Source organism: Takifugu flavidus, chromosome 1 (assembly GCF_003711565.1).
Source record: "Takifugu flavidus isolate HTHZ2018 chromosome 1, ASM371156v2, whole genome shotgun sequence".
NCBI classification, from domain to species: Eukaryota; Metazoa; Chordata; class Actinopteri; order Tetraodontiformes; family Tetraodontidae; genus Takifugu; species Takifugu flavidus.
In genome coordinates, this window is record NC_079520.1 from 8,594,518 (window position 1) to 8,615,793 (window position 21,276).

Genomic DNA, 21,276 nt, shown 5'->3' on the forward strand with positions numbered 1-21,276 from the left:
TCAGCTCTTGTTTGGAGTTTTTAATTCATCTTATTTTCCGTGTAATTTCACATATGTGCGAAGTTTCTGCTCATTAAAACCCTGAGCCGATGGTGATATAACGTAATCAACTTTGGTCTTTGTGTTCTTTTTTTACGCACGACGGAAGTAAGACAATGACTGCAGAATATGTGATGGTGAACTCAGCATTACAGCAGATATCAAACAGAAACAGCTCTGCAGACTAATATCAGGTGCGTTAATCCCGTTGTGGTTGATGACACGAGCGCGCACTGGCACGATCAGTTGCGCCTCGGTCGGACTGATACATCTGACTCACTGGGCTCGTGTGAAATGGGCCTAATGAGGCGGGGGTCGGGATTATTCTTACGACAGGATTCCTGTATTTCAATTGTGTTCCAAATTTAGACCTCAGATGGGTTTGGGTGCGCGGGGTGGGCCGCGAATTTCCGTATGTGGGAGCCTCTGGAGCAGGGTGGGTGGGGGGTAATTAGTCGGCCTCCAGCCAGTTGTCAAGAAGGGAAGGCGATTTAGTCCCCTGAGAGGGAAACGTGATAGGAGCAGGCAGAATGGAGGGTGACGCAGAGAACGCTGAAGCTGACGCAGTGGCCGAAATAATATTTTGGACTTATTGTTCTGCAGCGGCGGGGTAACTGATCTCAGCACAATCTTACAGCAGCATATGGTAGCAAAGAGTTTTATCTTACTACTTTTTTGTCTTCATGCATAGATGGGAACGCGAACACATGCACGCCCACACGCACTTGTGCAGGGAAAGGCGCTTTTGGCTGCTCTATATTGCCGAACATCCAGATAAAGGAGTGGCGTGATAAACAAACTGTATATGGTGGTTACGCTCACCTCTAGAGGACACTATTGTTCACCAGCCGCACACCAGCCAGTCTGTTTCTCTCAATTAACCTCGGTAATTAACCTGTAACCCCATCAAGGCCGTGTGGTCACGCCCAGGCATTTTCAAGTGAGATATCAAAGCACACAAACACCTCAAACACCAAAAGGATTCAGTTAGTGTCGCTGCTGAAGACATTATTGAACATGGTTTCATAATGGTGGCAAGATTCAGACTAGTAAAGGCATGTCAGGACGCTGTGTGATTTTCTGATAATAATTTACCAACTAGAATTTGGATTGAAAACATAATTAGCATCTTAATTGACCATTTACTGAAGAGTAATTAACTTCCCATTTGGCCCCTTTAATTGACAGTGATGTGAAAGTGAATCCTTTTAAACCACCGTTTTTTGGTTTTTTTTCGTGTGGACAGAAATTGAGGATGCATGCACTGGCACCGTCCCAATGCCTAGCCAACAGCACCGGCTCCGTTTGTAATTCCTCTGTAAATGCAGGTGTGTGAGTCCCAGTCAGACCCCAGAGGGGACCCAATGAGAGCAGGAACGTGAACAGTGGTCGCCGCTCCTCTAATCTGGCTCAACAGTGATTGAATGGTTGTTGCAGCTACTGGAAAGGATTACGGTCTCAAATAATAACTCCCCCCCCCACCCCCCCACCCCCATCCCCCGACATGTGGCTCTATAACTCTCTTCTATGCTGTTGTGACCTGAACCACAAGTAATTCAACAGCAACCCTGATTTGAGCGCTGGGAAAAAGTTCGCCGGAACGTCAACGTTTTTTTTACATGAATCTGAACAAAATATAAACAGCATTTAATTCAGATTCAAATGAACATGATGAGTAAATTCAAAGATCACTCCAGAGTTGAACGCTTCTCATGTAGTGATGACCTCATATTGCTGATACATTTCTGTGGATTGTAGCATCGGTGCCTTTAGGTGTAGAATATGTCGGTGTGTTATCTAGTATTTAATATTTAGGCATTTTTCCACATATGCATCTCCTCCTGTGTCTGATATGGTTCTTGAGCTTCAACCCACTGTCCAAAGACGGATTCTAAACTGACCCTTGATGTGACTGCAGATGGAGTTTGTTATATATGGATGCGCTTGTCCAGGATGTGCCCCGCCTCTCATAGATAGGCTTCCCCCCACTAGGAAGTAGTTGGAATAACTATTTCTTCATATTGAATGTGTTTTTAATAATTATACTTAAATGTGATGCTTTTTCTGTTACAAACTACTTGCACATGTCTAAAAACTGCATTTACTTGACCAGATATACATCTGTGCACAGTCTGGCCTCTCCTCATCTCTACGTGCAGCTAAATACCAGGACTGGCTTTATAACAGGCAAACAGATGATGTAGCCATCTTGTAGCACATGTTTGCTGTAGATGTGCAGAACCTTAGCAGATATTAAGCTAAATCATAATCACTGATTAGTCTGCTTCTCTTCTACCCCGAGAGAGTGAACTGATTCAAGATCACAGTTCTGCCATTTTTCAGGACTTTGTCGACGAGCGTTCGCTAAATTCTCCAGTCGCCTGAGCAAAACCCGTTTCACCTCAGAGCAGCGGCAGGTATCAAACTTTCTGAGAATTGAACATTCTGCCCCTGCAGGCATCCCTTTGCTCAGTGTCTTCTTTCCATTTCCAGATTCCCTCCTCACAAGCTTAAATGTCTACTTAATATGCTTTAATGCCTGCTCTTTAGAGCCAGCGAGCACTTCATCACTTTTATACACCTTTATATAACACACTGTTAACTAGCAATGCCTTATGGAACAGCTTGTCTTGCAGCTGGAAGGCGCCTCCTTGGCATGATGGAGGTACCTGTTCACCATTCACAATGAGACAGTAAAATGGGATGGAGGCCTCTGCATAGTGCTCCTGTCTATATCAGTCAGCCATGAATATTCATGAATCACAGTGTCATGACATGCTCTGTAATTGGCAGCAACATTAGTAATGACACTGCTGGTATCAAGTCCCTGCATATTCATGCGCCGGGGTAATATTTCCTTGTGATGCTGTTTTTTTTTCCCTTCCCCCTGAAAGTGAAAATGTATTCTGAAGCTGCAGGTGTCCCTCCTGCTACAATCAATTGCTGGCTGGATTGTACCAGAGTACAAATCAGACCAACATTTACATCTTTTGTCAGTCTCTGATTATTTTAACAGAATTATATATATATAAAGAGGCTGGGGGACTGTAAACAGCACAAAGTGGATCTTTTTGTAATAGTTATGGATGCAGGCCTGAAGGCCTACTGGGCATTAAAAAAGGTCACTGGTAAAATGGATCAGACTTTTGCCTAAAAAGAAAATTACCCAATGATCTCCTCCCCATGACAAATAACGCTACATGCACTTTATTTCTTATGCGAGTTGTTTGATTGAGTAGATTCAGCAGCTTCCGGAGACACGACCCCGCTTGCCGAGATTACGTGACGATAACGGGTGCACTGCGGAAGATTTTTCTTTCCGTGGCAATTTTCTGTGATTCCATTTCGGCCACACTAAAGTGTCTCAGAATGGATGGCGAGGGAATTGGGCACAGCTTTGTCTAAGCTGCGAGGATTTCTCCTCTAAGCAGCTGGATAGGTTGTTGGATGCTTTTTCTCCCCCCGTGGCTTCAGTTTAGCCCGGCACAACGCTCCGAGTGTGGCTTAAGGACACAGACAGGCTGGAAAACCAGTTGAAACTGTCAACGAACCCAAACAAATTCAAGTTGCATATGAAATAGTCTTAATATTAAGTTCCTGTTACTTTACCCGTCCAATTTAAGATGGTGCGATGCCCCGTGTTCAAAGGCAGAAAGAAAAAAATACAATAAAGAAATGAGGGCTATGAAAAACCCTGAACATTCTTTGCTGTTGTATAAAAAAAGCATTTGAAATATAACTGGGGTAAGATTTTCAATCTTAGAGTAAAACATTAAATAATCTGCCTAGTAACTGAAGTCATTTTAAGAGTTAAAAACAGTTATTTTATGGTGCATCGGCTCTGACGTGCAGACGGGCATTAAGACTTCGGGAAGGTATCTACACGGGGACGCCTCGGCTCGGGCGGGCAGAGAGAATTATGGGAAACGTTTTCGGTTTAACTAGACCACCATATTATGAGGGTATGTAGATGTGGAAGGGGCGTGCAAAGGTGCAGCTGAGCTGGCTGGCGGGCTCGGCTTCATTAAATAAATGTAGTGTGGGAGAAGCACAACATTTATCAATTCAAAGAAGCAGAAAATGGAAAACAACCCAAAGGATTTTAACACAAACTAGTGTTTAGACACTGGTTTTATTTACTTTCTTTCGCAGGACTGAGGATGTGGTGTAGAAACGGCAAAGTAATGAGCTGTGGAATAACTGCAGTGCACAATACGGCCCCTCTGAGTTCTGCAGAGCAGCATAAAATGAAAATAAAAACAGCTTTTTAAATGTGAGCTTGAGCAAACACAATAATTGTTCATTATTGGCTATTTTATCGGATATTGAAGAGTAGAGGAAATGTAAATGAACCCAGATTGACTGCGACGCATCCTGATACATTAAGAAACAGACTGAGATTATATTAAAACAATAAATGAGGTTTTAAAATATTCGTTTCCAACAAATTAGACGAGGTTCGTCATTGTCTAAATCTAGTTTGCTAATACTTAGCGCACGTCCCGTAATTACTCAGGTTTGCTTGTTAGCATGTGTCCGTGCTGTCTGTCTGCACGCCACAGGCAGGTTGTGTCATTACTCTATACAGACAACATTTTGAAACGTTACACAGAGGGGAATATGAATAAGCACTTGATGTATTGTTTTTATTGCTTGATGGTGCCTGACAGCTCTGTCACTGAAAATGCATGGCTTATGTTTTACCTAAATCCATCACTAGGAATATAAAGACATATGCATAATAATGAAAGTCATTTATTAATGTGCACTGTCCCCTGGAGTCACATGACAATGAAATGGATGACTGGGCTTCTATTGCGTGGATGCTGCGTGCCTCCGTTGCGTGCAGAAGCTTCTACACAGGTAAACATCATCAGCCAGGTTGGACTCCAGTCCAGAGGAGATCAGGCGTTTGCTTTGGAGAGGTGTCGTGGGAGTGTAGACGGCTCAGTGATGGAGGAAGTGCCACCAGTCCTTTGGTGCTCTGTGTGAATCCAGTGGTTTCAGGATTCTTAACTAAGAAATTCAACCACTCAGTGTCCCGAAACTGTTATATTATATATTATTAGGCTGAACTTTAACCTCAGATGTTGTTGGATTTGGTGACCATTACGAGACAAAAGTATTTATATTATAATTCATAAGATTTTTATATGGAATATACTTGTACAGCACAGGCTGCAGCCATAAATAACCATTCTCCTCCTCAGACAACGCTCCCCTTGTTGTGGTTGGCATGGTTTTGCAGGCCTTCTGTCTCGGTCTGCCTCGGTCCTGGACGATGCTTCGGGTGTTTGCTGTGAGTTCTGCAGCGTGCTTGGACGAGTAGGATTTACGTCTGTGGGCTCCAGTGCAAAAAAAAAGAAAAGAACAAACTGGTAACTCCTTTGTTCTGTCCCAGTCAGAGGGAGCTTCCTCTTGTGGTTACCATGGCAAAATCAGCTATCTGCTGCTGGTCGGGGGCTTCTTAATTGTATGTCACATCTTTATTTACTCTTGTGTTGGTGGTGGAGTTAAACACCCTTTATTCTAATCCTCCATTATTCTTTTGAAGACTGGGATTTACAGGCCATCGAGGACAGAAAAGAAGGTTTCAACAGACACGGGAGCTGCAGGGTGTCCCTCGAATACTGTATAGAAAAGATGATACGTAAAAACGCTGTTCTGAGACTGATTTCGCTGGGACTGCTGTGAGAACGCACGGTTCTCCTCAGACATTCCTGCTGTCAGACTTGTGGAAATGATTGGTGTTTTTAACCAATGGAATATGCATGGCCTCACAATACGGCTCCCGTCATGAATATTACAGTGGAAAGTTGTGCATATGTGAAATGTATTCCGATCCCCTGAAAGATTTGGGACAATAAGTATCCAAATGTTGATGCGTTTCCTTGGCTCCCATTGTCAGATCTCAAAAGTGTCCCCGTGCACGGAGACGATTTCTCATCAGACGCCAGCAGCCGGAGCAGCCGGCTCATTCACGGAGGAGTCCGATATCTACAGAAAGCCATCATGAAATTGGATTACAAACAGGTAAATGCTTCATTTTTTCTCCGCAGCTGACACTTATCCGCAGAATTCCTGGTCCCTCTGGTCATATTGCTTTATTTACCCCCCGTGTTCATTTTTCATTCACTGGAAGTACTGACACGCTGGGCTTGACTGACTGACTGCCTGCCTGAAATCTTCTAAAGTTGTTTGGAGGAATCTTACAACTCTGCAGGTCTGTGCTGGGATCAAATTGTGGATTAATTCTTCCAAATGATCTCAGTAATAGGTAGAATGAAGCTTACATGTCTGCCTTCATCTGGGGGATGTGGGAGAAGAGTCACCCCAGTTCAAACTGAAATGTCACCGTTTTCCTTTACATTTCTGCCGCATAGGAAGAATCTCATTATTCCCAGCTTGTGTTTTTTGGAGCTAGTCTTATTTTGCTATCTGTACGAACATACCGGGGTCCTGGAGGTGAGCCGCCGGAAAGACCAATTAGCGTGATTGAAGCGACTGCCTCGTCAGCAGCCCGGCAGGAAAATGTAGCCCGAACATGTCGCGGATGAAACAGAGGGCAAATTAAATAAAAACTTTGTGGGGCAGGAAACTACAGTCAAAGAAAATAACGTACAAGAGAAATTAAATGCCTCGTTTTGAGCAATGACAGTGTTGGGGTACTGCTGCTGTAAAAATGCGCATGGATTATGTTTAATGTCTTTATTAAGCCAAGCAAATGAGAACCAATTAGCGTTTAGAAATTCCTCTTCCTGGTCTGCTGAGATCTTGTTCGTTCCTCTCACTTTGCACTGACCTTTGACCTTTGACCTAGCATCAATGGCATATAGGTTAAATCTATTAAGTTATAAAAGACTTGGCCTGGTTGCCATAATTGTCGGTAGTTTCCAAGAAGTGAATGAAGACTCTCGGCTTTTGCAGGCAGTTGAGCTCATATTTAGCCTGATAGGTTGAGCACCACACGCAGCTTCTGACCACACCTGAGAAATTCCTCATTTTTATCTAATTTTAAAAAAAAGAAGAAGCAGAGAATACACAAAGTTGAGGAGAGTGACGGGAAACTTTACAGTCACCTTTGGGTTGAGAGGCCCGTCTCAGAGTGAGGCAGAAGGGTCCCCACCATCCCTGCACCGACTCACTTTTCCTCCCTGAGACTGGGGTGAACTCAGGGGCCTTGATTTGATTTGTGCAGCCTTGAATCATAAGCTTTAATTGCACCTGACATTTACAGCTTCTCTCTGGTATTTAAAGCAGTGTACAGGTGTGGCTCATTACTGAGGGGTGAGAGCAGATTTCCTGATTTTGCTCTTATTGCACGGCTCTGTCTTCACTCATCTCAGCGCCGCGACCCCCTCTTCCCCTCACATCTGACCCGTCGATCATCAGTCAAAGCAGAGTTCGGGTCGGCCGTGAAAGAACGTCCATCGGCGCTGCAGAACCCGTCAGAGGGAGGGAAGGTGGGGGTGGGATTGGCACAGACGTTTACGGGTCCTCAGGTGCGCTGATTCTCACATCCTCCCATGCTAGTTGCTTGTAATGGTCGAACAACATATAGTGTTCCGTAAAGTAATCACTGTAAAAGTGTGTGAGTTACAGCTCATTTTTAAAAGTGTTAAAAATTACAGTGCATTATCACAGCTGGGGATTCCGGTGGCGGAAAATTGTCGTACTCTGAAGCTGCTCTCTTATCTGGTTCCTGTAATTGCCAAACTTGTCTTACATGAACAACCAGTGACTTTTAGTACAACAGGTATTAAGTATGACGCTGTAAAACACTTCTTAGAGAAAAAAATGTACAAAAACACTGAATATTTTAAGTTCTGCTTGTAATATTAGAGTCACTAGTTCTTCATGAAACATCTTGTGTCTCACACAGTCATGTAATTGCTGACTACACAAGCGTAAAGGAATTAGAAAGAGCATTTGTTTAAAACAGAAAATAGCCAATGGGCATTGCGTTCCAACCGGTCCCAGGATCCGTCTCTCTCCGGGCTATATGTGCCTCGTGTTGGCACCAGAAAAACAAAGCATATGTTGATTGTTAGCCAGGGTGTACATAGCATGTCCTGTTCACTCAAGGTCTTCCTTGTAGCTGCAAACTCCCAACTTTGTTTCTCTAGGCTATCTGTCAGCCTTCATTTAGCATTTGAGGATACGTGGATTCCCATGCACTGCAAAAAGGCAACGTACTTCGGAGGGAATACGGCCACTATCTGAGCAGTGATCTGTCAACCTTATTCATTTAGCAGAAGTAAGTAGAAATGCAGGCTTGTTTTTTTATTTTTATGAGCTATTTATATTTTTACAATTCCATAATATGAGTTTCCTTTATGCCTCTAAAAAAGCCAGACAGGAAATACAGAAATATTAAGACTACAGAAGAGTTTATGATAATATAATTCTAGCCAAACATCAGAAAGGAAAAAAATAATAATGAAATTATAAATACAAGACTGCTTACATGCATTTAATTTCCCCCCAAGCTGCCTTTTCCAGCCTTTCTCCCCACACACAGCCGGGTACATTATAGCAGTGACATTTTCTCTCCTGACCTTCTTTACTGGGGATCAGGCTTTGACTGCTCGGGTTCATCTCCTCAGGATTTTTCAAGCCATCATGGTCAGATAGTTTTAGCATGTAGACGTTGTTTAGCCTCAGAAAACATCCTCTTTGCAAACATTAAATTTAGTACGGAATGACAAACAAACGACAAACTCCAGACGGATGAAAGGACCTGATAAACACGCAGCAGGATGTTCTGTGGACCGTCCTGTTCAAGATCTTATTTCCTTGCATTTTTTTGGTGTGTGTGTGTCTGTGTGTGTGTGTGTGTGTGTGTGTGTGTGTGTGTGTTGTGTGTGTGTGTGTGTGTGTGTGTGTGTGTGTGTTCTCATATATACTTGATTTCCCGCTGGTGCCCACCTCCTTTGTGCTAGAGGAGTAATTGGCAAAAGCATGCAGGATAATCATCCTCAAACGTACCTGTAACAATTTAATTGGACAAGTCAGCCCAGTCAAGCATCTCCGGCTCCATGACTGGGAGACATGAAATTGTCATTATTGTCTCTGTCATTTTGCAGCATTTTGTCCAGCCGCAGACTTCCTCTCACTCCACTGAGTTTTGTACCTCCAGGAAGCTGGTGTGTGCTGAGCGGAGGTAGGGGTGGGGTGGGAGGATGGGGGGACGAGGAGGAGGGGGAGGGGGGCAGGGAGCGCTCCCGTTCCTCCAGGGAGCTTTTGATGCTCATTTAGCGGCGCCATGTCACGTGGCCATTTTGCCTTTTTAATTGCTGATGATAATTATCATCCTCATTATTGTTACCTTCATCAGCACGTCAGGTTGTTACAGCCGCGCGTTCGCCGCTCATTCATAAATCCCGACGCCGCGATGCGACTAATCCTTGAATTCCTGACATTTAATGTAGTATTAATCCTGCCGTTCTTTGCCTGGTGCCAGTCGGTGACAGGCTCCGAACACAGAGCTGTGAATCACGGGGTCAGGGGTCATCAGGAAACTCAGCAATCACCAAGGATCAGACACTGCCTACCGGTGCTGAGCCCCGCTCATGTCCGGGCTGCTTATGTCTGTGCCCGTGCACGCACGCGTGCGCACCCACACACCACCGGTGGCATGTATTTACTAACGACATACTATAATGGTCACATTCACCCTACAGAGATGAAGAAGTGGATTCCATGGTCTTCCTAATACATCATGGCAGGGTGCATACTCTTGTATGTAATTCATTCTAAAATGTGGCCTTTAAATCTGTTGTTTTTTTCTTTTACTTACTTTCCTTCAGTTTATTTATTTATTTGCCGTGGTTAGGGAATGGCTTCCAGCATGTCGTAGCATTAAGCAGAGCCCACCAGCTAGCTAGCCTCAAGTCGCTCAAACATAAAATAAATCAGGGCACAAAGGGCCCCGCTCATTCCTGCGAAGGAGCAACATTTTCCCCGGCCAACAATGGGGGCTTGAATTTCCTCGACAATAACAAATAGAAAGAAAGTCATTCGGGACACCAACATTAAAAGTGATTAATCATCGCTACTCTCTCTTTACTTTTGAACCAAGGGATTGTCCAGCAATAAATCTTCGATGATGTACATAAGAATCACTTCCTAATGAAATGGGGCTTTGTTCATTTGTCACCTTTTAGACCCTTTCATTTAAATTACAAAACTTGTGACCTTGTGACTCTGGATATAGATCTCTGGTACTTTACAACTGAAGAGGGATTAATCCATAAATCTTGATATTAGATTTCTCTGTTTGGATTCTGCCTGGGAATCTTCAGAAGACAGAAAAAATACTGATGATCCGGAAGGAATTCCTTTCATTTATTTCAAATGTATAAAATTAAATGTATTGATGAGCTGAGTAGCTTTCAATGGAGCATCTAGTGAATGTGACGCTAGCATCTCCCACCTTGGCACCCTAGATTTGTCTTAAGTCTCTGCCGTCCCTGCTGCCCTGCCTTTTTCTCCAGCCTGGTGCAGGAGAGGGAGGAGAGGAGGGGCGTTCAGGGGGCCCACACTCAGGCCAAAGGGCCGCTGCGGCTTTAAGTGTGCTCCTTGTGCGGCCAGAGCAGCCATCGCACTGATGCAAAGTGACAGGGACAGATGTGACATATCGGTTCCGACACACTTCCATACCACCAGTCACAGGCTCGGGGTGACTCACATCCCCCTGCTCTGGTCCTGTCCCCCCGCTGCAGGACAACACGACGATGCTCGAATGAACCTCGCCATCACCCGCACTGCTGCCAGGTATGGGGCTGCCATAGCCAATTACACTGAAGCGGTGCACCTAGTAAAGGGGGCAGACCCTCGGATGGGGAAGGAGAGGGTCTGTGGAGCACGCAGCGAGGATGCGAGCGCAGGTAAATCCAACAAAAGCTGCTGCCTCCCTGCCTGCCGCGCTGTATACCTCTCTCCGGCTCATACGACGGGGGCCCCCCCAGCACTCATTGCTAGTTTGCACATAGTCATCGCACATCTAATTCAGGGGCTTTTAATATTTTATAAGCATTTTATGGTGTAGAGGGCCGCTTCAGATCTTGTAGAAAGGAACATAAGACGGAATTAGCGTACTCCAAATGGCCTTACTTACCTTTTAAATGTCATGCACAGGGATGGCTTTGGAAGAATAAAGCAGTTAAGGGTAAAAGATGGTATTCTGAAACATTTCATGAATAACCCAGATTTGAGGATCTCAACACATGACCACCCACTGATGTCTTTAAAAGACGGAAGTAAGCTCTTGGAAGAGATGTCTCCTTTTAATAATGTGAAAGGAGGGCCTCACGGAGAGAGCTTAGAAACCACAGGGATAATGGAAACTGTTTCTCATCGCTGCTTTATTTATTCCTGTTTCCTCCTTGAAATTCAAGATCAAAAGGCCGTTTGTTCCGTTGCTGCCCTTCCTCTCCCTTCATTGTGTCAAATTAGAAGAGGACACCCTGTCATTCATCGTGTTGTCACAACAGATCATTTGCTATCCTTGTGGTATCTTTCTGATATGCGTTCCCATTATACACTGTAGCTGGCCGGCATCAAGCACCACATTAACAAACATTTCCCTTTCCACCATTTCAAAAGGCTCCCTCAGTCACTGCCACTGAGCTACCCCATGACACAAAGAGGCAAGAGGGAAATTAGGTATGTCTGTTTCCTATTAATTACAATCCTGGGAAGTCTCCCATGGACACACTCGAGCCACTCTATTACGGAGAGAGGGGGGCGTTCGCTGATAAATTAATAATCCGGCTTGTCACCAGCCACAGATGAATAGCCCCTAGTGATTGATGCTGTTTTCTTTCATAGGGCAGGAATTTGATGTCAGAGCCAAATGTGTTATCAATGCCATGGGACCTTTTACAGACACGCCGCAGAAAATGGATGATCAGAAGAACCCCGACATCTGTCAACGCAGCGCAGAGGTGCACATCGTCATCACGGGCTATTACAGGTAACTAACGGCAGGCCCCTACGTCTCTGTCACTGTCCTCCTGTATCACCCGCTCCTTAGCCATGCTTCCTCCTCACTTCATTAACCGGCACAGACGAAGGCTCCTCAGCCTCCGGACCAAACAACCAGGCTCCGGCTGCGAGTGGTGCCGGCGGCGACCCAGGCCTGGCGCTCAGGTGCGCAGGCCTGAGGAGAGTCCGCCCCTCCTACTGTCTCAAGTCAAAGTGCAGATTTATGTCTCTTGAGTGGGATATATGCAGCGCGCCTCAGATTGGATTCCTTCTTCTAGCAGCCGGAGCTGGAATTTTCTTCCTTGTTGATGCGTGTTATTTGTGTTTGCAAGAGGGGCCGGCTACTCCCGTGACCCCGCCTCCCCCCAACCATGCATGTGTTTTAAACAGGACAATATGTGCACCCTCGCTTTTCAGCTACTTGGAGCGGCGACTGGAATTGAAACCAGCTGAATTAATCTCCAGGAACCAGCGCTGACAGGAGCCTGATTATGGGGTGTCCCTTCAACCAGGCTGGCCTGCTTGTGCCCTCCCCTCCCCAACAGACCAAAGGTTAATGCAGTCGTCCTGTTTGTTCCCCTCCCTATCCCGCCGCTCCCTCCCGTGCATGTAACGCAAGCGCCACCTCAGGTCCCTCCGAACACAGATTCCCCGGATTGCGTCACGTGGTGGTATCAGGAAAGCATCGCACACCCGCGCTGTTGTTAGTGGTTCAATCAGATAGTGACCTCAGGATGGACACAGGACACATTTAGCTTTAGCTGAATATTTATTAACATTTCCAGACACATAAGGAAGCATGAGCAGCTAATAAACCTGCAGGAGCACAACATCCCTCCCAGAGAGAGTCATCATCGGGCTCTCACTCCAACCTGGACGCTTGAATCAGAACTAATTCATAAAAGACATTTATGATAATAAACACACGTCCAGAAGTCCCGCAACACACACACATGCACACACACACACACACACACACACACATGCGCCCAATTCCACCAACACACCCTCTCTGATTTACAAATAGCTGATGGAGCAAGCAGCTGACAGAAATAAATGAGCTAATCTGATGGCTGTGTAGGACTTCTAGCAGATATTAATTCATCAGGAGGCCACAGAGTGCAGACAGATACAAATTCCTGCTTTAATTATGTATGGAAGCTGCGCTGGAAACAGGAGACGCCACTACTACAGCGCCACTATTTCTCAGAGCAACTTTATGAACCCTTCTGATTCCATCTTGATTTTGTTTTTTTTCGCTTTAGATATAATACACCTCACTCTGGTCCTCCCCAAGCACTCCAGACAGAATGGATTTTTTCTTTCCTTCCCCTCCGCAGCAGCGCTTTCACATGAGACATTTGATAATAAACAAGTGGGAAAATAACCTTTGCCACATTAAATTATATTGTTTTCGATTTGCAATTTTTATGAGGCCTTCCTGGAGCCCGTTTGATGCATTTTGCTCCCAGTCTGGGGCTCCAGTGGCCCCCGTCGACAGGCAGTCTTTTCAAAATCCACAGAAGCTTTATTGAATGAGTGACCGGTGGGTATCTAAACAGAATGCAGGGCTATTGATTCTGGAGAAAGTGGTCTAATTGTTTCTAGTAGACAAGGGCTTGTCCCGATCATTTGATTGATTAGCTTGATACCAGTCTGCCTCCTCATTCTCCCTCCCCCGGCCTGTTAATAGCACTGTAATCCCAATACACTGCTGTATTTCTAATCCATCATCATTATCATGGCTGTGCTCAGTACAAGATTAGTCCGTGAGGACTTTGCTTTCCTTTGCATTCCTCAATATTAGCGCTGCCTTCAACGTGGTCCAGGAAAACAACTGCAAAAAAGTTGATTTTTATCATTTTACTCTGACATAAAGGACAAATTCATGATCAGTGATGCAAAATCAGTACGTCAATATACATTTATTTTTGTTGTGCGGATAAAGATATTTGTTCATGGTACATAAAAAAAATAAAATAGAACCCTGCTAGTTGAGCAAAAATAGCAACATTCACTGTAGTTTTGATTCCCCAATGACCTTTCTGTACATTTTTTTAGATCACTAATCTAAAGCTGCGAGAAATAAAAAGCCAATGTAATAAAATGTCATATAAATGTAAGCATCTTATGCATAATGATGAAAATAAACCTCTCCTTCCATCAGTACAAGAGAATACGGTGAGTTGTTGGTAACGTGTCACAGTGTTTCTCCAGATCGAGCCTCAGACGGCGTCTGGCTCCAGGCAGCGTGGCCATGGAAGGCGGGGTGACATGTGGCGTATGTCTGGGCGAGACCCTGGTAAAAGTCCTGTAGACACAAAATGAGCAGAGGAAGCCCGAAGCCTGAGAAAAAGAGAGAGGAAGGAGAGCGAGCAGAGCAACATAAGTGTGAAGTGATGGAGCGAGAAGCCGTGACTGGCGGAGTCGGAGTCTCCGTCCTTGCCTGTGGTGGCGCCCAGGCTGGGGTCTTCACTCAATTGTCCAAGATCGTAGAAGGAAGGGGATGGGTGGGGGTGTGAAGACCGGTCATACCAGAGGGGTTTGTCACATTGTGTGGAGGTGACACCTCAGAAGACCTGCCGGCCCCCGCAGTGGGCAGCCAGCTACGGCCCCAGTGCTCCCCCGAAGGGAGGAGAGTCCCCGTGGCTTCTCGCCATCACACCAGAGCCCCTTCATGTCCAGCAGTGGATTCTGACTGAACCGGCTCCATTAAAAGCTCCCTTTGTTTCGCTTCACGCGGCCTGACGTCCTTCTCTGTTTTCATGGGGAAATCTTTCCACAGCACACAACAGTTCCCATTCCCCAACCATGAGTCAGCTGGACAAAGGAGGGATCAGTGTCGCCGACTCTGCGTCTGAAATCAAAGAATGACAAACGTTCTCATCACTGATCATGACCGGTCCAACCTTCCTGCCTTCCATCCGTATCTTCTTGTCAACTATTGTGATTTAGATCTTTCTACGGGACGTGTTTTCCCGTCAGAGCTGCCCGCCGCGCTATAGTTAGCATTCAGCTGACGCTTTTGCCATCATCAACATAATCAATCGGACTGTTACATTCATCGTCAGGGGCCTCCAAAGCTCCAGAGACATTGTTTATCATGCTTAACTTTCATGTTGAACAACTATAAATGGCTATTATGCTCGTCTGCATCCTCTTTATTGCCCATCAGAGGTTCCAGCTACTCCAGTGTCATGAATGTTTAAAAAATGCCCTTTCATAACGAGTTTGTCATTGTTTTATTCAGAAATATCAAGCGGCCCATTATGGGGGCAGGTACCTTTTTTTTTTTAATCGATACACAACAGCACGTTAATATTTAATATTTATTTCTTCCTGTGGCAGAACATTAGATGGAAAAGTGAGGGACAGCATCTGGGCTGTTTCACTTTTCTGTGTGGCAGAAGAAGAGAAACCACAGACGTCTGCGTGATGGCTGCAGCTTCATGCTCATGCAGGTGGTGGTGATCTCACACCAGGGCTCCGGGGTGGAATCCAGCTCTGGCCCGTGTTTGTTGTCCGTGTGCTTGTGTGGGTTTCCCACAGCCCACTAACATGGATATGAGGAGTGTGAATGTGCTTCTTGTGATGGACAGGGAGGCCCTAGACAGATTGGATAGACTCCAGTGACCCTTGTCGCCTTGACTACGAACATATGGGGGTTAAGGGTAAATTCTTCATTGCTCCGGTTCAGGGAAAAGACAATGATGTCATCACTCTATCCCTTTCCATCATCGCTTCTCCAACTCCAGGTCACAGGAGGAGCTGCCTCAGCAGCGAGGCCCAGCCCCCCCCCCCCCCCCCACCTCACCACCAGTATCAGCTGTGATGGCCGAGTGGTTAAGGCGTTGGACTTGAAATCCAATGGGATCTTCCCGCGCAGGTTCAAGTCCTGCTCACAGCGATGGATCGTTTATGTGATCACTATTGTAGCTGGTGAGTATTTTCTGGGGGAATTTCAGGATACCATCTGAAACTTTAACTTTGATGGTGGAAAAGGGAGGATACACAGTGTCAGATGTCCCTTTATTTAACAAAATGAAATCCGAAATAAACCCCTAGTTGTCCCATAATCCATTTCAATGTTTACTTGTACTTATCAGTTCAAACCGCAGATGATGTCAGCTAAACTCCAGCCTTTATTTACATGATGCCTACAAACAGAAAGCAGATTTAGCAGTTTGACTGTCTGCATGTTGTCTATTCATTCATTAATACTGTAAACGGTGAATTCATGTCGAATCTTCTAAGCTGACGTGTAGGCGAGGCCTCATCTGGACTAAACTGTGGATGAGCTCAAGTTTGCACAACTTAACTTTCTCCCAGAAGGTCGTTTATCTTTGTCCTGACCAAAACAGAGCTCAGCTGGTTTTAGGTGCTGGAAACGCGACCGATGGGACCGATGCAGGTGCCGAGCACAACCTGTCTGGTTCTGACAGACCGGCCCGCCGCCCTGTCCAATAACCGTCCCCGCCTCCTCCACGTTCCAAATCAAATGAACTGTACGATGACCTGCGAATGACGAGCGTGAGGAGTTCCCGCCCCCCCTGTCACTCTGCCGCGAATGAGTTTTAACCCTCCGTTGGCCGGGCGGAGCTGAAGAAAGCTTAATCTATGATCCCAATGTTTCTGGAATGTTTAAAAAGGTCAATATGCTGATATTTTTGACAGCGCTTGACCTTTTGTGGAAAAAAGTAACAAAACCATTGGAATTGAAATAACTTCTTTGTTTAGTTCTGGCACATAATGTATCACAGTCAAAGCATGCTGTCTCCCCACAGCATCTGCCCATGAGTGACTGGACTGTTAATCTGCTGTATTGATCTAATATCAAAGGTGCTATTTAAATGCGGCATAACTCTCCGCCAGCCGTGATCTGTCAGTAGGTTCTGTTTGGAGTCTGGCTGAATCGCTAATGTTTCGTCTGTCGCTGTGGCCAAACATCTGGCTACAGAGGCAGGACCCTGCAGACTGGTCATCAGGGCTTTTAAACCAGAAAATTCACTTGTTATTTAGCCTACCAGAGAAAGGTTGCGCAATCAATATAGCAGAAGATCTTTTAAAAGAATCTGCCGCCACGTTCTAGCGTCTTTCTTGTTGATCAGCTGGGAATCCTAATAGATGTTGACTGCAGCATATCTGAAATATTTATTGCTTTAAATGTTCTCAGTACTTAAATCATAACCTCCATGGAAAAAAGTAGTCCGTAAGAAAAAAACACAACCATTAGGTTTGTTGTTATGTGACATTTTTGTCTTTTTTCTTCTCTTTTTTCTCATTAGAATGGTCTGCTGATCGTTTCAGGTTAAGCGTTTCTATTGTTGAGGCAGAAGACAAATTTGTGCTTCAGTTTTTGTGATTCTAACCTGAATCACATGCCAGGAGCTAATTCATTCTGGAACTTTCAGGGAAAATGGTTTTCAGGAAATTACCTGAGAGCAGGCGAGCTGCAGGGGAGGCTGCACAGTCTGATGCTGCCGTGGGTTAGCAGAACCATTGTGGCGGACACTGCTGGGCTTCCTGAGCTCTTCCTTTAATTGTGAAAGACAGAAAAAACATTCACACCAAAGAGGTAAGCAGAAAACTCAGAAAACTGCCTGAACTAAGTTTAATCACAGTCTACCTCTAAAAAGGACAACCAGTGTGATCTTCCTCCTCCTACACACAGCCTACAGACCAGTTTGCATGTACAGTTATTGCTTTAACTCCAGCTTGACAGCAGCCTGTGCATTGCTGTCTATTTAGAGCGGCCTGCTTTGACAGCACCACTTACACTGGCAGTAGTCCCAGTACACCTCTGCCAAACTGGTCGCTTCAATTTCAGCACTGCTATTCCTGCACATGCATTAGATTGACCTCACATTAACCCAGATACATCTGATCTTTAAGAGCCATAAATTGGCTTTTGTCATTACCATAGGTTAATTACTGAGATTTGCTCCGTATCATTGCTACACTGAGATTGCAATAATAAGCGCCGCACAAAAGCCATTCACGCTGCCTGCACGAGCACTAAATGGGCATTGTTTGCATCTTTCTATTCCTGGCTGGAGTTCTGTTTGTTCTGCTCTATTTTCGGCCTCCTGTATCGCGGCACGTTTGATGCAGCGCGGCTCGGCTGAGCTTAGGTGGAACCTTGCCCTTCCTGTTATTCTCTCCTCAGTAAGTCATGTGATGCAGACTTGAGATCAGAAAAGCAAGGCTTGTTTCAGGACCTCAGCTGAAATCGTTGCAGGCATAGCGCGGGTCATCCTGTCACGCAGATGCAGGGAACTGGAAGAGTCGAACTCTATAGCCTGTGAGCTCGAAAAACAGATCCTGCTTATTGCCTGATTATTCCCGGTCTCTGCCTTCACGACAAGTGGAAAGGTTTTAGATTTCGCTCCTTTCATCTGAGCCATATGCCGACGTTCCGCTTTTAGCTCCGTAACCATGACACTCGCGGTCAAATTTGCAGATGTTGAAGGGAACATGAAGTCCATGCTCACCTTTCATGCAGGTGCATCTCACTGATTTATGTCCAATGCTGAGAACAGGAAAGAGGCAGAGAACTCTGTACAAAATAATTACATTCGAATAGAATTATTTTGTATTGGCTATGCTAATGTTCTATGAGCTAGCCAAATTATTAACTTGAGTCATTTGAGGGTTGCTAATTAGTTTAGGCTGAGATCAGTAATACCTCGGTAAATGACAATTAATAAATGATCTGTTTAAACTATTAAAGATAGAAATTTGTATGAGAAGCTGTCAAATGTCAGAGAAATACAATACTGAAAATGCAGAGGTTGTCTGAGAGCTTGTACTGTAAAAATAGTCTCTGTTTATAAAATTATGTATAGCTTTTTTTAAATATATTTTTAAGACTGGATTTCAGTCAAATTGGTTAATTTGCTTATGCTAATAGCAACAGAACGTCTCACTACCACAAGTTGCCACAGTAAGAAAACATGATTTTTTTTAGCTTATTGTTGTTTTCTTTTGATAAACAGAAAGAAGACAAAAGCCTTTATTTCTGACATGAATTTTTGTTTTGGTGACAGTAACTGATCTTAACAAGGTCAAATACACAATTAGCTCAGATGTGCTAATCATTAGCGCGGTTAACTGACTGAAATAAAATCAAAAACTGACATTCACAGAAAGCCTTCAGATAATTTACAACATGAAAAAAGACTGAAAGTATGTTTGATTAGATTTCCGTGCAAGAGAGCGCTCACGGCACTTTAATCCAATCAGCGGTGCTCCTGAGCCCCAGGCTGGAGCACTTGAGGAAAAATCTGGATCATGTTGTGTTGGCTCGAGCTGCTTCGCCTCGTTTTGCATCATCGTACGGATGATCTGTAAACACGGGTTATTCCAAGTCAGCCTCTGTTAATTGAGCTGTGCGGTTGCTGTTGAGGTGTGTGTGGGTGTTTTTGTCTGCACACTTTCTAAATTAAACACATATCACCAACAGCAATTACCCAAGAGTCAGTTCACACAAACGTGTCCTCATGTCTGATATGAAACATTTTTGTCTAAATTGAACCTGCTATCCACCATTTCGGCATATTCACTGAAATATAAAGTTAGATACTGATATTCTGTGGTCGGCCAGCAGCAGGTGAGTGAGTGCGCAGCACAATTTTGATATATTTTAAAACTGAATCATGTTAGAATGCAAGATGGACCCGCATCCACCAGTGTGATCGAACCAAAGGCAGCGTTCATGCCTCTCCCTCCTAATGGATGGAGTGCTTAGCAATAGCTCAGCTAGTTAAGTGACAACAAATGAAAGCTCGTGTTCTAATTTGGTATTGCCGATGCTGCACAAACGATGTATCTCGAACAGCCCTGAAGGTCTAAAAATTGTATAAACTGTCACAGTTACTGTTTCAATATGCAGCCCTTTCAGAGAGCTCCAGTAAAAGCCTCATATGAACCAACCTCCATGAGAATGGGAATGATGCGAGGCTCAGAGCAGCCATGACCTTTGACCTCTGACTACTATAATCTAATAAGCTCGTTCTTGAGTTCAAGTGGGCAAAAATTGAGTTTCTGTCAAGATGGTTGAGCCAGAGCACAGTGTGTTCACAATGGGCATTAGGAGCGCACAAAATAATGTGCAATGTTTTATAACAGGATGTTTTTATTTGTCATTGGCTTTTATTTATTAATCAATGAGTAAAACATTATATTTTGATACAATTCTGATCATTATTCAGTCTAGATTTTTTTTACTTTCTGAACACTTTTCTCTTCCAGCATTCCATGCTCTCTCTCCCGTTGTTTTCTCTCTCTCCCTCTCTCTCCCTACCCCCCCCCCCCACACACACACACCCTCTTGTTGCCCGTCCTCCTGTGACACTGGCAGTCTTCTTGGGCTCAGTGACAATGATGAATGCAGAACATGAAGCGCATTAATGCAGCAGGATCTGGTCAATGTCAGGCCTTTCTTCACTGTGTCAACTTAAACAAACAAGATCAAGCTATGGCGAATGGTAATTGACCCTCCTGAGATAAGGCCCGTACCACCAGCGCGGGAGGTCAGGAGAATCTCAAACCGGTCTCAAGTCCCGAGATGGACGCACTCTAAAAGCTCAATCGCTGTCCAAACAAAGACGCTTCTATGGAGGACGCTTCTACAGACTCCTCATCACTGTCACACTCCCGCTCCCGCCTGTTCTATAGCCTTAAAAAGTCATATATTAGATGAACTCAAAGTCTGTACTCCGAAATCATTATTTTTTCATAATGGTGCACAGAGTGTAATCAAATACTCTCGGATAAGCTGTCACCATGGTGAGCTGAGCGTTTCTAACTTGTTGTTATGGTCAACCAGTGGTGACTCAGAGAGGAGAGGAGAGGAGAGGAGAGGAGAGGAGAGGAGAGGAGAGGAGAGGAGAGGAGAGGAGAGGACGAGGAGAGGAGAGGAGAGGAGGGGAGGGGAGGAGAGGAGAGAGGAGGAGGAGAGGAGAGGAAGAGGAGAGGAGAGGAGAGGAGAGGACGAGGAGAGGAGAGGAGAGGAGAGAGAGAGGAGAGGAGGGGGGGAGGAGAGGAGGGGGGGAGGAGAGGAGAGGAGGGGAGGGGAGGGGAGGAGAGGAGAGAGGAGAGGGAGGGGAGGGGAGCGGAGCGGAGAGGAGAGAGGGAGGAGAGGAGAGGAGAGGAGAGGAGAGGAGAGAGGAGGAGAGGAGGGGAGAGGGGAGGGGAGGAGAGGAGAGGAGAGAGAGGAGAGGAGAGGAGGAGAGGAGAGGAGAGGAGAGG

At 45.1% G+C, this 21,276-nt stretch overlaps 2 long non-coding RNA genes and 1 other non-coding gene across 3 annotated transcripts; 2 read left to right on the top strand and 1 right to left on the bottom strand.

Moving 5' to 3' along the window:
* The first annotated feature begins 11,800 nt into the window (after positions 1-11,800).
* On the top strand, positions 11,801-14,383 carry LOC130535786 (uncharacterized). Its single transcript, XR_008953203.1, has 3 exons — positions 11,801-12,016; positions 12,445-12,579; positions 14,245-14,383. It is a non-coding gene; the product is annotated as an uncharacterized LOC130535786 (long non-coding RNA).
* LOC130535781 (uncharacterized) lies at positions 12,778-20,295 on the bottom strand. Its single transcript, XR_008953202.1, has 2 exons — positions 17,463-20,295; positions 12,778-14,884 (listed from the first exon to the last, which is right to left on the bottom strand). It is a non-coding gene; the product is annotated as an uncharacterized LOC130535781 (long non-coding RNA).
* trnas-uga (transfer RNA serine (anticodon UGA)) lies at positions 15,853-15,934 on the top strand. Its single transcript has one exon. It is a non-coding gene; the product is annotated as a tRNA-Ser (tRNA).
* Positions 20,296-21,276: the final 981 nt, after the last annotated feature.